Raw genomic sequence first — 14,728 nt, forward strand, 5'->3', positions numbered from 1 at the left:
TCACATTGAATAAAGTGTTAGTCTTTGCCTTCAGTTGAAAAAAAAATAAGAATGTTGAACATGCCCAGACCAGCAGAGGCAGCAGCAGGATCACGGGGGGGGGGGGGGGGGGGGGGGGGGAAGCTTGCCTTCCCACTGGCCCCTATTGTTCCGCCCCAGGACTCCCACCACCCTTCACCTTCCCTTCCTGCCTGCTCTCTTTTTCCCCTCAGTCAACTCTCACCTCCAGTTTTTGGCTTTCACTCTCACCAATGAGCAAAGAATTGACCAAATTCCAGCTCTCTGTAACAGCTAGACATGGACACCAGTGTAACTGAAGGTGGATTAAATGTCATTCTCACCATCCAGCCACTTATGCATGGAAATAAAGTTGGCAGTGTCATTGGAAAGAGGAGAATCTGTTAAGAAGATGCACGAGGAGAGTGGTACATGTATCAACATCTCAGTATCCATTCCTCTGTTGAGGGACATCTGGGTTCTTTCCAGCTTCTGGCTATTATAAATAAGGCTGCTATGAACATAGTGGAGCACGTGTCCTTATTACATGTTGGAGCATCTTGTGGGTATACCCAGAAGTATTATATCTGGGACCTCTGGTATTACTATGTCCAATGTCCAGAGGAACCGCCAAACTGATTTTCAGAGTGGTTGTGCCAGCTTAAAATCCACCAGCAATGAAGAAATGTTCCTCTTTCTCTACAACCTTGCCAGCATCTGCTGTCACCTGATTTTTTTATTTTAGCCATTCTGACTGGTATGAGGTGGAATCTCAGGGTTGTTTTGATTTGCATTTCCCTGATGACTAAGGATGTTGAACATTTCTTTAGGTGCTTCTCAGCCATTCAGTATTCCTCAGTTCAGAATTCTGTTTAGCTCTGTACCCTATTTTTATAGGGTTATTTGGCTCTCTGGAGTCTAAGTTTGAGTTCTTTGTATATATTGAATATTAGCCTGCTATCAGATCTAGGATTGGTAAAGATCTTTTCTTAATCTGTCGGTTGCCATTTTGTCCTATTGACAGTGTCCTTTTCCTTACAGAAGCTTTGTAATTTTATGAGATCCCATTTGCCAATTTTTGATCTTAGAGCATAAGCTATTGGTGTTTTGTTCAGGAAAATTTCCCCTGTGCCTATGTGCTTGAGACTTCCCCCCACTTTCTTTTCTATTAGTTTCAGTGTATCTGGTTTTATGTGGAGTTCCTTGATCCACTTGGACTTGACCTTTGTACAAGGAGTTAGGAATGGCTTTTTTCTACATGCTGACTGCCAGTTGAGCCAGCACCATTACAGATTCAGTGCAATTCCCATCAAAATTCCAACTCAATTCTTTACAGAGCTAGAAAGAGCAATTTGCAAATTCATCTGGAATAACAAAAATCCTAGGATAGCAAAAACTGTTCTCAACAATAAAAGAACCTCTGGGGGAATCACCATCCCTGACCTCAAGTTGTATTACAGAGCAATTGTGATTTTAAAAACTGCATGGTATTGGTACAGTGACAGGCAGGTAGATCAATAGAATAGAATTGAAGACCCATAAATGAACCCACGCACCTATGGTCACTTCATCTTTGACAAAGGAGCTAAATCCATCCAGTGGAAAAAAATATCAACATCTCAGAAGGGAATTGTCTTGAGAGAACTATCACTTTGGCAGAACCAATGGATGCCATCTTCAAAGGCTTTGCTATGATCATTGACAAACTGAAAGAGGACATAAGCAGCTCTATGACCAAGAGCACAGCTGCCAGTAGACCCCGGTTACCTTACAGCTGGTGGTTCCTGCTGGTCAGTGTGGCTCTCTTTTTGGAAAAGGTGGTTGCAAGGTCAAGAAACTATGTGAGAGTACACGGGCTCAGGTCCAGGCAGCAGGAGATATGCTTCCCAACTCAACTGAGCGGAAACCACTGTTGCTGGCTTTCTGCAATCCATCTTTGAGTGTGTCAAACAGATCTGTGTGATTATATTGGAGTCCCCTATCCCAAGTGTATGACCATTCATACCAGCCCAAGCCCTCCAATTCCCTAGTCTTTGCAGGTGATCAGGACAAGTACAGCACAGGCAGTGACAGTGCAAGCTTTCCCCATACCACCCTGTTCATCTGCTTCGATCCTAACCTGGAGGAACCACCTCTAGAGGTTTATACCATTCAAGGACAGTATGCATTCCACAGCCAGATTTGACCAAGCTGCACCAGTTGTCAATGCAATGGTCTCATTTTCCCATGAGAGGGAACCCAAGGCAACACTGGATTCAGTGGCATTAAATCCAGCTCTCCAGAGGTGAAAAGCTATTGGGCAGATTTGGATGCTGCTCAAACTACTTCTCAAGTTTCCAATAGCAGGGGGCCTGGGCTGTGGCCTCAGCCTGGCTGAGGCTCCCTCTCTCCCTGGTGGCAGGGGGCCTGCTGCTGGTGGCCTGCCTGTGGCTCTCCCTCCTGGGTGGCAGACCTGTTTGCTGCACAGTACCTTAATTAAAAAGGAGGCAATGTATAGATGAGTTATTTTATTGTAGGAAGGAGAAATATGCTGTTTGAGTAGAGAGAAAGAAAGGAGAGGAAGGAGAGAGAGGAAAGGAGAGGGAGAAAGGCAGAGAAGAGAACAAAGAGCAGAGAGGAGAGAGAGAGCAAGAGGGCAAGAGAACAAGAGAGCAAGAGAGAGAAAGCAAGAGAGAGCAAGAAAGAGAAAGGGAGAGAAGTAAGAGAGAATGAGGAGCAAGAGAGAATAAGAGAGTGAGGAGGGGGCAAACCACCCCTTTTATTGTATGGGGCGTGGCATGCCTGGCTTATGGTCAGATGATTGTGTGTAAGGTCCAGCTAGAATGCTGGAAGTTTGAGGCAGTGTCGGCCTGATAGAGCACACATCTCCTGCAGGGGCAGTTGTGAGGGGTCTGGGCTGAAATCTGAGCCATTGGTTTCAGACACAAATCACCGAATGCCCACCGCCCTTGTGAACAAATTACTTTGCTCAGTGGGTCTCCGGGGTTCTGAGGTGGCTGCTCTACTGGACTCCGGCTGTCAGAACTGCCCACTGCCCCACACTCATGAACTCACCATTTCAAATGATTTGATTGGCTGCATAATTGGGCTTCAGGGTGCCAAAATCAATGAGCTGTCTGGGACAGATCAAAATTGCAAACCCAGTGGAAGGATCTCCTGATTGGCAGGTTTCCCTCACTGGATCTGCTGCCAGCATTAGCCTGGTGCAGTATCTAATCCATGTCAGGCTTTCTTAGGAGACAGGTGGCATGAGGAGCAGCTAGAACAGAGCAGATTCATAATCCATAATCCCTTTCTGCTCTTCACCACCAGCCATGATCCATCTGGATAGCTTCTGAACAGTCAGTGATTCCAGGTTTTAAATAGTTTGTGAATTTTCAATTTCTACACACTTTATCATCCACTCATGGATTTTTAATTAAAATGTTTTAATTCCTTTCTCTATTCAGCAGTTACACTGAAATACCCATATTTAGTTTTATAAGCTTCTCCCTAGTTTTTGCTTTTTTGCCTCATGAATTTTTGTCATGGAAATGTAAGAGTTGATTATTGATACATTTCACTTTAGTTCTGTAATGTCAGGAGTTTTACAAATAAAATTAAAAGATGGACTGGAGCTTTTTCTTTGTGAATAAAAATTGGATGCCACAGTGACATATGTGTGTGTTTAAAAAAAAGAATGTTGACCAGTTCTTTAAGTGTTTCTTATACATTAAGCACTTTATAGGACTTATAGGAGATATTGAGCCTGAACCAGGCAAGACTTCCAATCCAGGAGGGATGAGGATACCAACCCAGCCAAAAAACCTTTAACCCACAATATTTCCTGCCTATAAGAGATGCAGATATAAAGAAGAAGCAAAAGATGAGGTAATGGCCAACCAATGGCTGGCCCAACCTGAGTCCCATGACATGAGAGACAGCCCATCCCTGACACTATTAATAATATTCTGCTATATGTGCAGACAGGTGCGTGTAGACAGGAGGCTAGCATAGCAGTTATCAGAGTAGCCAATGAAACAGATGCAGAGATCCATAGCAAAACATTACGTGGAGCTCAGGGAATCTTACGGAAGAGGGGCAGGAAGGACTGGAAGAGCCAGAGATGTCAAGGGCACTCCAAGAAAACCTACAGAATCAATTAACCTGGGCACATAGGGGTACACAGAGACTGAACCACTAACCAGAGAGCATGCGTGAAATGGACCTAGTCATCCTACATATATGTAACAGTTGTACAATTTGGTCCTCATGTGGGAACTCTAACAGCAAGATCAGGGGCTGTTTGACTCTGCTGCCTGCCTTTGGATCTCTCTCCTAACTGGATGACCCTGTCTAGCCTCAATAGAAGAAGATATTCCCAGTCCTACTGCAACTTGGTATGACAGGGTGAGTTGATATCCATGGACTTCTCTGAGGAGAAAGTGAAGGGGAATAGAAGGTGAAAGAGGAGGGAGGGACTGGGAGAAAGGAGGTCTAGTTCTGATTGGGATGTTAAGTTAATTAATTAATTAATTAATTAAATGTGAATATGCAAGAGTGGTTCCTATTCACTTTCATTTCACTATCCTATTTGCTCAAAGTCCAACAGGTGTCCTCTTTGAAGTAAGGAGTCCTGCAAACCCTGCCAGGTATGTCTAATTTTTTAATTATAATTGCATAGAACCAGGGAGCTCCTGAAGCAAAGGCAATAAGATGGGGCTGACTCCAGGGTTCATGAATACAGTCCAGATTTAAAGAACTTCAATTTATGATGGAGGCAAACCACAGATGCTCATCAAAACAATGAAGGCCTTTAGTGTTCTATGGCGATGGGATGCTGGGTCTGACATGGCTGCTCAAGGGGAAGTGTGACACAGTTCTTGCCCCAGGAACATTGCCAGGCTATTGATCCCATGACCCCCATTTGTGTTGATGGTTGCTATTGCCCCAAAGTTGATCTGCTGTCTTTACTACTCTACTTTCAATCTTTCTTTCTGGGGAATATATTTCCCCTATTACTCAGAGCTAATCATGCCAGGGTGAAACAGATGGAGTTTTCAGTAATGAGGAAGGGAGATGGTCATGAGGCTTTGGAGAATGAAGAACAGGCCCTCTGCTTGGCCTTCAGGGTCATAGGAAAGGATCTAGACAACATAAGGACCATAAAAGTCTACATAGTCCTTTTTGGAAAGTAATTCATTGCCAGACTTGGCCTTGAATTTGAAATCATGAGGAAGCACATGTACCCTCCAGTCCAATGACTGTTGCATTGATTAGCCAGGATGAATTTAGAGATATTAAGGATAGAGAGTTAGAGTGATTTCAGGAGGAAAGGGTATAGATAGAAATATAGAAATTTATGTATAATTTAGGAATATATAGTATTAGGAGGAGAGCACAAGAAGCTATAGAATTGCTAGGATGAGAAAATGAAGATTCAGAATTAAAAGATGGCATAGAAGCATATAAAAAGTTAATACTCTATTTTTCTAGATGATTGAAGAATTGAAGATAACAATGTCTAAAAAGATGTTAGAGAGAGAGAATTGTTTTATTGTTTTATTTACATAAGTTTAAAACTTTGTAAGTTATTATTTTAATTTTAGTAGTTTGTCATTTTTTTCTGTTCTTACATAAAATCAGTTACTAAAGATTGCTGTCTGCTGTGCCAGAAAACTAAAGGAGCTGTGGCCAACTACCTGTAAAGAACAGGCTGTGTGATCCTATAAGGAAATGTGTTTTTCTTTGTGCTTGGTTCTTCTCTAAGGAAATGGTGGCTGTTCTGTTGAACTGGGAATTATAAAGTTTATGTAAATCTAATAATTCTTGATAATTATTAACAATGATCAAAGCCTTGATGATGTAGCTTTAGTAAATAAAAGACTGTGTTCAGGCTTTCTCTGAAGGAACTAGTAATTAAGAATTAAGCTGAAGAATAAAGAATACTAAAAATCATCAGGGAACAAAGAGTACATGAACTAACAGCTTGCATCTATTACTGACTCTGAGTCATTGAATCAGCACCATTTCCACTCCTGCCTTTCTCAGGACCCTCCTCACACAGAGACAGGATGTCTGCAATGGGAGTTCAATTAAATAATCCATTTGAGACACTTTTCTTCATCATTTTCTATTTTTAAAGTATTATACATGTATACAATGTCTCTTAGTTATATCCACACCCAACTCCTACAAATCTCCTACCTCCAGCCCTATCAACACATCTTCCTTCCAACTTCATGTCCTCTTCCTTACAAGACACTCAGTCCAATTAGTGTCCCACATATACTCATGGGTATGGAGTCATCCAGTGAAACAAGGTAAAGCAACCAATGGCCACATCTCCAAAAGAAATTATTCTCCATCCCCATCATAAATAGTAGCCATCATAAATGCAGAGAGTGTTATGATGACGATGATTGTTCATAGCTGATAATAACCATTAGTGCTTGTCCACAGATAAAATATCTACATCAAATCTCCTAAAGTCCTCCACTTCCTTTACACTCAGTGTCCCTCACACCAAGTGTCTTAGTTTGGGTTTTACTGTTGTGAACAGACACCATAACCAAGGCAACTCTTATAAAGGACAGCATTTAATTGGGGCTGGCTTATAGGTTCAGATGTTCAGTCCATTATCATCAAGGCAGGAGCATGGCAGCATCCAGGCAAACATGGGAATGGAGGAGCTGAGAGTTCCACCTCTTGTTCTGAGGGCAGTTAGCAGAATACTGGCTTCCAGGCAGCTAGAACAAGGATCTTAAAGCCAATTCCCACAGTGACACACTTCCTTTAACAAGGCTACACTTACTCCAAAAAGGCCACATCTCCAAATAGCGTCACTCCCTGGGCCAAGTATATTCAAACCACCATGAAGGCTTAAGGAACATCACTGAGAAGTGTGTTGAAAAAAATGTAAGACATTTTGGAGAGGAATGCTGTTAGATGCTACCCTCTGGACCTCACATGGCCATTGCAAACATGAACTCACAGTAGCTATGATCCCTTGCACAAGACCTGCACAAAAGTAAGCTGACTGAATGGTACAGCATGAAGAAGGCTGCCCATACTCCATACTACCTACCTGAGACTGTCAATCCCTTTTACTGAGTTGATCATGCTTGAAACTTGCATGCATGAAAACTTTTTCAATGCTGTTTTAAAAATTGGAACACAGAAATAGTCTAAACTCTACAGTACAAAATTCATAGGCCTATAAGAAATTCTGTTACTGATATTTTGCCAAGGAACATGTTGTTAAATTGTCTCCTAAATATGTGTGTTTATACCCATATTTTAGTGCTACTCTCAGACTTAGTCAGAGAAACCTTTTTATGAGGTGTGAGAAATTTAAAGCAGGGACCCATAACTGCCATAATGCTGAAAATAAGTGAAAGCTGAATACTCACTCCCAAGTGGTATATGTGTGTCACAGCTTCTGAAGCCCAAGAAACATAGCAGGAAGATTGGGAGGAAGGCAGTGAGGTGCTGTGTGATGGATGCAACCTGGCCATGTCCATTAAAATCATGCACACACAGTGAGAGCTACCTGCTAAATCAAGCCAGAAAATAAAATAGAAAGGAAGAAATTAGTTGAAAGAGGAAACAAGGAAGGGAGAGTAAGAAGTAGAGAGGAAATATAAAGGAAAAAATGAAAAACAGAGGGAAGAAGGGAAGGAAAGGAAGGAAAATACATGAGAATATGATGGGCAAGAAATGAGTCATCAGGAGTGACAGAGAAAAGAGAGTAGCAGGAATGAATGAGTATAATCAAAGCACATTACAACAAAAGTATGCTGTGGTTGTTTTTAGTAAAATAAGTAGCATAGAAAGAAAAGGAATCTTTTCAAAAATATAGGTTCTTTATATATCTGAGTGTCCTTGTATGTGTGTCTCAGTGTCTGTGTGTCTCAGTGTCTGTGTGTCTCCATGGTTGTGTGTTTGTGTCTGTATGTTTGTATCTGCAGGTACATGTCTTGGTATATATGTGTCTGTATGAGATATGCATATTTTTACTCATAATATATAAATAGTTTAGATTTCATAAGCAACCATATCATCCTGTGACCACAGAGACCATCTCAGGAGACAGATGCCTAGGGAGTCTGGGAGTGAGAATTTACCTTCCCCTAAGCAAGCCTCTGGAGAAAACCCAGCTCCCCTTGTGCCTAAAATCCCCAGCGACTCTCAGAACATCAGAAACTGAGAACAAACCTTACCATCTCATACCATCTTCATTTCAATGTGTAGCAGACACTATGATGCTCATCTGCACAGTATGCTCTGTTTTTACCTTTTCATTCTGGTATGTGGTGTGGAACATGAATGAGATTTCCTGGATTTAAGTTGTGGGTCATCTTCACAGTGGAATTGATAACATTATGATATCATGTGGTCCAGACTCTTAATTGGAGCCACCAGCTGGGGTGCAGTTCCTTCCTCCTTTATATCTCTTGCTCCTCTTCTTCCTCCTTCTTTTCTTTGGTTTGATTTGGCCTCCCTGCCCCTACCTTCTCAAGATCAATGTTCAGAATGTAGATCCTTTATATATTTTCTCTATTGTGTGTTACAATCAGTCATAAGTTCTGAGTGTCAAGAGAAAGGAACTTGAGATGGCTAGTGTTTATTTTAGAATTGAATGAACAAATGCTGTTGCCAAAACATTATTTGTTGAATATAATGATAATGTGTAGGCTTTGACTCTTCAAAACCTGATTTAAGAAGGGTTCTCAAACACTTCAACCCCACTGCTAGCCCATCATCTAAAGGTAGGGGAGAAAAGATGATAAATAGGATAAGGGGATGTGGCCCTCTTTAAAAGTAGCTCTGTGCAGTGATTCTAATCTTGGTTGCAGGATAACTGCAGTCCAGTTCAGTAGGGTCAGGATAACAAATACAAATTAGCAGTGGCAGCAAGATCCAGCTGAAACCACCAGACCTCTGCCAAATCAGCCTGAGCCAGCAGTAGCAACCAGGAACAGTCAGAATGCCAAGAGTTCTTTGCTGTGCCTTTCTCAGTGAAGTGAAGATCAGTGAAGATGCAAGACCAACAAAGAGTTTCACAGCTAGCTATGCAAGTGCCCCAGCACTGTTCAATGAGATCTCTCTACAAACATCACATGTCCTCCCAAAGGTGTTGCTTCAGCAAAACACTAGGCGAGGCTGCATCACATGACACAATCAGAAATTTCCACTGTTTATCCCCTTTCTGTTTAAAAATTGTATTTTTTCCTAACATTAACAATCCACAAACAATAAAAATGATTATAAGAACCATAAAACAAGAACTGTACATAATATTTCAAATAAACAGCTTATGTACAATATAGTTTAACAAAACAACCTTAAATTTTTATTAATAAATAAAAACAAAACTTTAAATTTATATCAATATACAATAATTTTTTAAAAACTTAAACTTATATCAATCTACAATAAAAACAAAACAACCTTAACTTTCTATCAATATACAATAATTTAAACCTTGCACCCTAAATGATAACAGCCATAACACATCAAATAATCAAAACTATTCATCCCAACTTAAGGGATTAGGATGATGATACCAGTGTTCTTGTAAATGCTTCAAGCTGAATTAGGGTAAAGAATTCCTGTTTGAGGTCCAAGGGTAAAAATGTTTAATTCAAAAAAAAATAGCTATAGATAAGCACAGAAAGATAAATATGTACTTACTTTTATGTTGATATTGGCCATAAATAAGTGATAGCCAAGCCACAATTTATTGACTCGGAGTGTAGAAGTGGAGTACTAGGGAAGTCACATGGATCTCCCTAGGAGAAAATAGAATAGCTTTATGGGTGGTCTGGGGGCGGAGAGTAGGGAAGGGAACAACAAAATAAGGTGATCAGGTAGGGTAGGGAGAGGTGTGGGGCAGTGGACTATGAGAGGAATCCTAGTAAGATCGAGTTAGGACTTGAAGTCCTGGAGACCCAGAAGGGATGGTAGGAACTTTGCCTGCTCCTGACTCTAGGTCCTGGTCACAACCACAGCCTGCCATAGAGAGAACTGTGGCCATCAGTCACATAGGGGCAGCACCCACGAGCCGCTCCTCATGTAGATGAGGCATCTCAGGCCAAGCCAATAGGAAGCACCCGCTGTCAGACCCAACCTATGCCAAAACTGTATTTAAGATCCTATCCAGAAGGAGTGAGTGTGTGTGAGAATTGTTGTCTGTTGCACCGGAGCTGTAACACTGCCTGGGAAGAGAACACTCTCCTGAAGCTTTTGCTACCAGAAGCTCTCCTTGCACTCTGCTTGCTAACCACTGGCTCAGCTCTTCTCAGCTCTTCTCAGTTCAGCACAGCAGACAGTTTCCTCTCAGAGCAACAGCAGCTGCCAGGGCAGCAGCACCAGCATGGTGGTGGCAGCGGCACTCCCCAACCCCTGCTCCTGCCCTTTCCCATTTGCTTGAACCCTCCTGCCTGGCTGGGTCAGAGGTCTCCACTGATGATGGAGGGAAGATATTGTTGAGAGAGGAAATGCAGGGTGAGACAGTTGGAATGGAGGGGCATTTGAAAGATGGTATGGAAAACTAGTGTAGTAAAAATTATATGGTGATTGTAATGAAGTCTAAAAATAGGGAAGACTGAGTTCCAACTGGCCATATCTTGATTCCAAATGAGGCTTCCAGTAACAGGACTGGGATGCAGTCAATTGATTTGTTGGCCAAAGGAGTCCCATGGAGATTCTCAAACAATCCAGGCTGTTGACAAGGTTGCTCTCTGAAAACTGACAGCTGGGCCCATCACTGAGGACAACACCTGTACAACTCATGGAGAAGATGAATTGTTGTCTACATGAGGCCTTCACCCCCTACATCCTAGTATCTTTGGTGATAGAAGGCTATCAAAAGAGAAATGTAAATACCAACCTAGCTGCAAAACCTCTGCCCTACAATCTGTCCTGCCTACAACATATGCTAGGGCAACAGTGGTACAGAACTTGTAGGACTAGCCAGCCAATGTCTGAGTTGCTTGAAGACCCATTCCATGAGAAGAAACCCATTCCCAACACTGCCTGGTTGAACAAGAAAAAGACACTAGATAGCCTAGAGATGTTGATCTAAAAAAATAAAATATATGAATAAAATAGTGATATTCTGCTATATTCATAAATCAGTACATCATTCAGTCATCATCAAAGAGGCATCTTCCTGAAATAACAGATACCTCAATGCAGAGACCCACATCCAGACATTCAGAGAGCCCATTGCTCAAAGTGGAATGCCTCCATCAAATTTTTCCCCTCACAGTTCAAAGAAGCCTGTGCAAAAGGAGGAAGAAAGTGTAAGAGTCAGAAGGGATGGAGAACACCAAGATAACAAAGCTCTCTAAATCAACTGAGCAAAGATCATATTAACTTGCAGAGACTGAAGCAGCAAGTGCAGGGCCTTTATGGGTCTGCACTATATATTATAACTTTCAGCTCAATATTTATTTATTTAACTGTTGATTCCTGTGAATTCTACATCATGCACCCCAATTGCACTCACCTTCCAATCCCTTTGTATACACCCTTTGACCTTGCAACACCACCCTCAAAATAAAAACAAACAAAGCATCTTTTTGTGGAAGCTGTAGTGTGTTACAGTATGTCATACAATATTACCTTGTTGTCCACTCATCTTTACTTGCAAATGTCACTTGTAAGGAGTCATTAGGCTGGTCTGAGGCCTCTGGCTTCTGCTACATTATTATACTGGATCCTCACTGAGACTCTTCTTGGATATCCTGTTGCTGCCCTGTGTCATGGAGATCCTGCAGCTTTGGATCTGCAGGACCTTCATGTTCTCCGGCAGTTCATTAATGGGATAGATGTTGGGATGAACCAACTCAAAGCCCTGGATCTCAGACTGGCTACTAGCTGAGTCAGTTAACCCACCAGCTCTCCCACATCCACACCACCAGGGTGAGCTCTCCAGCACTGCTCTAGTTAGCTCACCCAATACTGCAGCTAGCAAGGGGCAGGGCTAACTCTCCCTCTGCCATGTCCTAAGGACTGGCTCTCACCCATGCCTTTGCCACCAGGGCCAAATCTACTATGGTACCTAGGAGAGACATGGGGCCTACTCTCCTGAGTGCTGCAGCAGGCAAGGGGCAGGAACAGCTTTCCTGTTCTCATGACCCCAGGGTCAACTCTTCCTGGAACTGTGGGGTGGGATGGGCATCTGTCCCTCACCCACTTCACTGCATGGCAGATGAGTGACAGAGACTGTTCCTCAACCAACCCTCATGCCCTCAGGGCTACCTCACCAGAGCCCCCTACCACCAGGGTCAGCTCTACTGTGCTACTCGGTCAAGATTCAGGGCCCACTCTCTTGAGTGCAGCAGCCAGTGAGGGGTAGGGCCATCAGTTCAGAATCATTATGGCACTCTTGAGTGTGTGAATGAGTGGGTCTCTGATTCTTGTGCAAGTGGTTGGACTCTTTGCCTTCTGTTGGGTTGCCTGGTCCAGCCTCGCGAAGTGGTTTTTGTTTTATCTTATATTTTATTTTGTCATGTACAGTTGTTATCTCTTAGGATCCTGTTCTTTTTGTAAGGGTCCAAAAATTGCTGAAGGAAGGCCCCAGACCAAGATAGTATGCAAAAACATAGACTGTTTATTCTGCAAAAAATTTCCAGCATGCAGGGGTCAACAATTCTCCAAAATTGTGACCTCAGATGAAGCCCTGCATGCCTTTGCACAGGGAACCAGGGAAACTCTCTAGAAGGATTAGGTAATCTAAAATTACATTGGTAGGTGCTAGGGAGTCATAGGTGGTCAGTAGTCTGCAATCTTATGTCATGAGTATTCAACCATGTGATGAAATAGGGCTGCCCAGCACAGATGGCTCATTCTGAGACATAGTATTTCCCCATTTTTATGGCTATCCCCGGGCTGTTCTTTGGGACGGGGCTTTATGATTTTGTTCTGGATTTTATACTCTGTTCCTGGAGCTGGTGCCTTGTGACTTTTTTTTTAAAAAAATCAGGCCTGTTTCTTAAATGGAGACAAATGGAGTCATTTGTGTTGTCCTTTCATTGCCCCCCTGTACTGGCTTGTTTTGTGTGTCAACTTGATACAGGCTGGAGTTATCACAGAGAAGGGAGCTTCAGTTGGGGAAATGCCTCCATGAGACCCAACTATGGGGCATTTTCTCAATTAGTGGTCAAGGGGGTTAGGGCCCCTTGTGGGTGGTGCCATCCCTGGGCTGGAAGTCTTGGGTTCTATAAGAGAGCAGGCTGAGCAAGCCAGGAAAAGCAAGCCAGTTAGGAACATCTCTCCATGGCCTCTGCATCAGCTCCTGCTTCCTGACCTGCTTGAGTTCCAGTCCTGACTTCCTTTGTGATCAACAGCAATGTGGAAGTAAGCTGAATAAATCCTTTCCTCCTCAAGTTGCTTCTTAGTCATGATGTTTTGTGCAAGAATAGAAACCCTGACTAATACATCCCCTGAGAAAGGCCCATCTCAGATCCTTGAGATGTCTCCAGGAGCTGATATTGCTGCTTAAGAATCATCAACTGGACCATAGAGAATTTGACTAGAGCATTGACCATACAAGGTCCACAAGTGAGAAAAATTAGCAAGAGCAGAAGTGCCCATCTTAGCATAGTCAGAAAGACCTAGAAGAGATCAAAGTATTGCTGGAAAAGTCCACTAGGAAAAGACTGCGTGATACTCTTACAAGTGAAAAATCCAAGATTGAGACGGAACTCAAGAACAAGATGTAACAGAAGTCGCAGAAGAAACCAGAACTTGATAATGAAAAGCCAGCTGTCGTGGTTGCTCCTCTTACAACAGGATACACCTTGAAAATCAGTAATTATAGATGGGATCAGTCAGATAAGTTTGTGAAAATCTACATTACCTTAACTGGAGTTCATCAGGTTCCCACTGAGAATGTGCAGGCACGCTTCACAGAGAAACTGGGAAAGGAGAAATTTACATGTAAATAAAGAAAATATCAAAACAAACAAACAAACAAACAAAAAACCCTCAATGGCAAGAACTACTCCATGATTGTGAACAATCTTTTGAAACCTATCTCTGTGGAAAGCAGTTCAAAAACGTCAAGACTGACACACTTATTCTGTGTAGAAAGAAATCGGAAAACACACAATGGGACTTCTTAACTCAGGTGGAAAAAGAATGCAAAGAGAAAGAAAAACCTTCCTATGGACACTGAGGCAGATCCTAGTGAGGGATTAATGAATGTTCTAAAGAAAATTTATGAAGATGGAGACGATGACATGAAGCGAACCATTAATAAAGCATGAGTGGAGTCCAGAAAGAAGCAAGCCAGAGAAGACACAGAATTTTGAGGCTTTTAAAATTTCTTATGGGGACATGAGTGTTCATCTTTCCAGTGAGGGGATGTTGTTGAACTGCACATATTTGTTCATGTGGTTATGTAATTTTGACAGATAATTATTTACACAGCCTTTTAAGTAAAGACATCGTCGGATTCTGCATCTTTCAGCTGTATAGGTCACAAATGGAAAAGGGAATGTGTGTCCTGTACTGTCTGCCCTACCCTTGGGGGGGGCCAGTCACCCACAAGGGCAGTGCAATTGTGGTGGAATCTGCCTACTGTGCTCTTGTGTGAAGAGGGTTATCTATGTTCCCTCCCACTTCCCCAGGGCCTGAATCAGCATATGCCATTTGTAAGCGAGGGCCTCTGGCTAGTTGCTGAGCCTTGTAGTTTCTTCAGGATTAAACTCCAGCTGCTGTTTATGTGTAGTATCTCCCT

General features: G+C 42.4%; 2 pseudogenes; both read left to right on the forward strand.

Moving 5' to 3' along the window:
* Positions 1–297: 297 nt before the first annotated feature.
* LOC116078455 lies at positions 298–3,233 on the forward strand (annotated as a pseudogene).
* A 3,420-nt stretch (positions 3,234–6,653) lies between these two features.
* Positions 6,654–14,300, forward strand: LOC116078591 (annotated as a pseudogene).
* Positions 14,301–14,728: the final 428 nt, after the last annotated feature.

Source organism: Mastomys coucha, chromosome X (genome assembly GCF_008632895.1).
Source record: "Mastomys coucha isolate ucsf_1 chromosome X, UCSF_Mcou_1, whole genome shotgun sequence".
Lineage (NCBI taxonomy): Eukaryota > Metazoa > Chordata > Mammalia > Rodentia > Muridae > Mastomys > Mastomys coucha.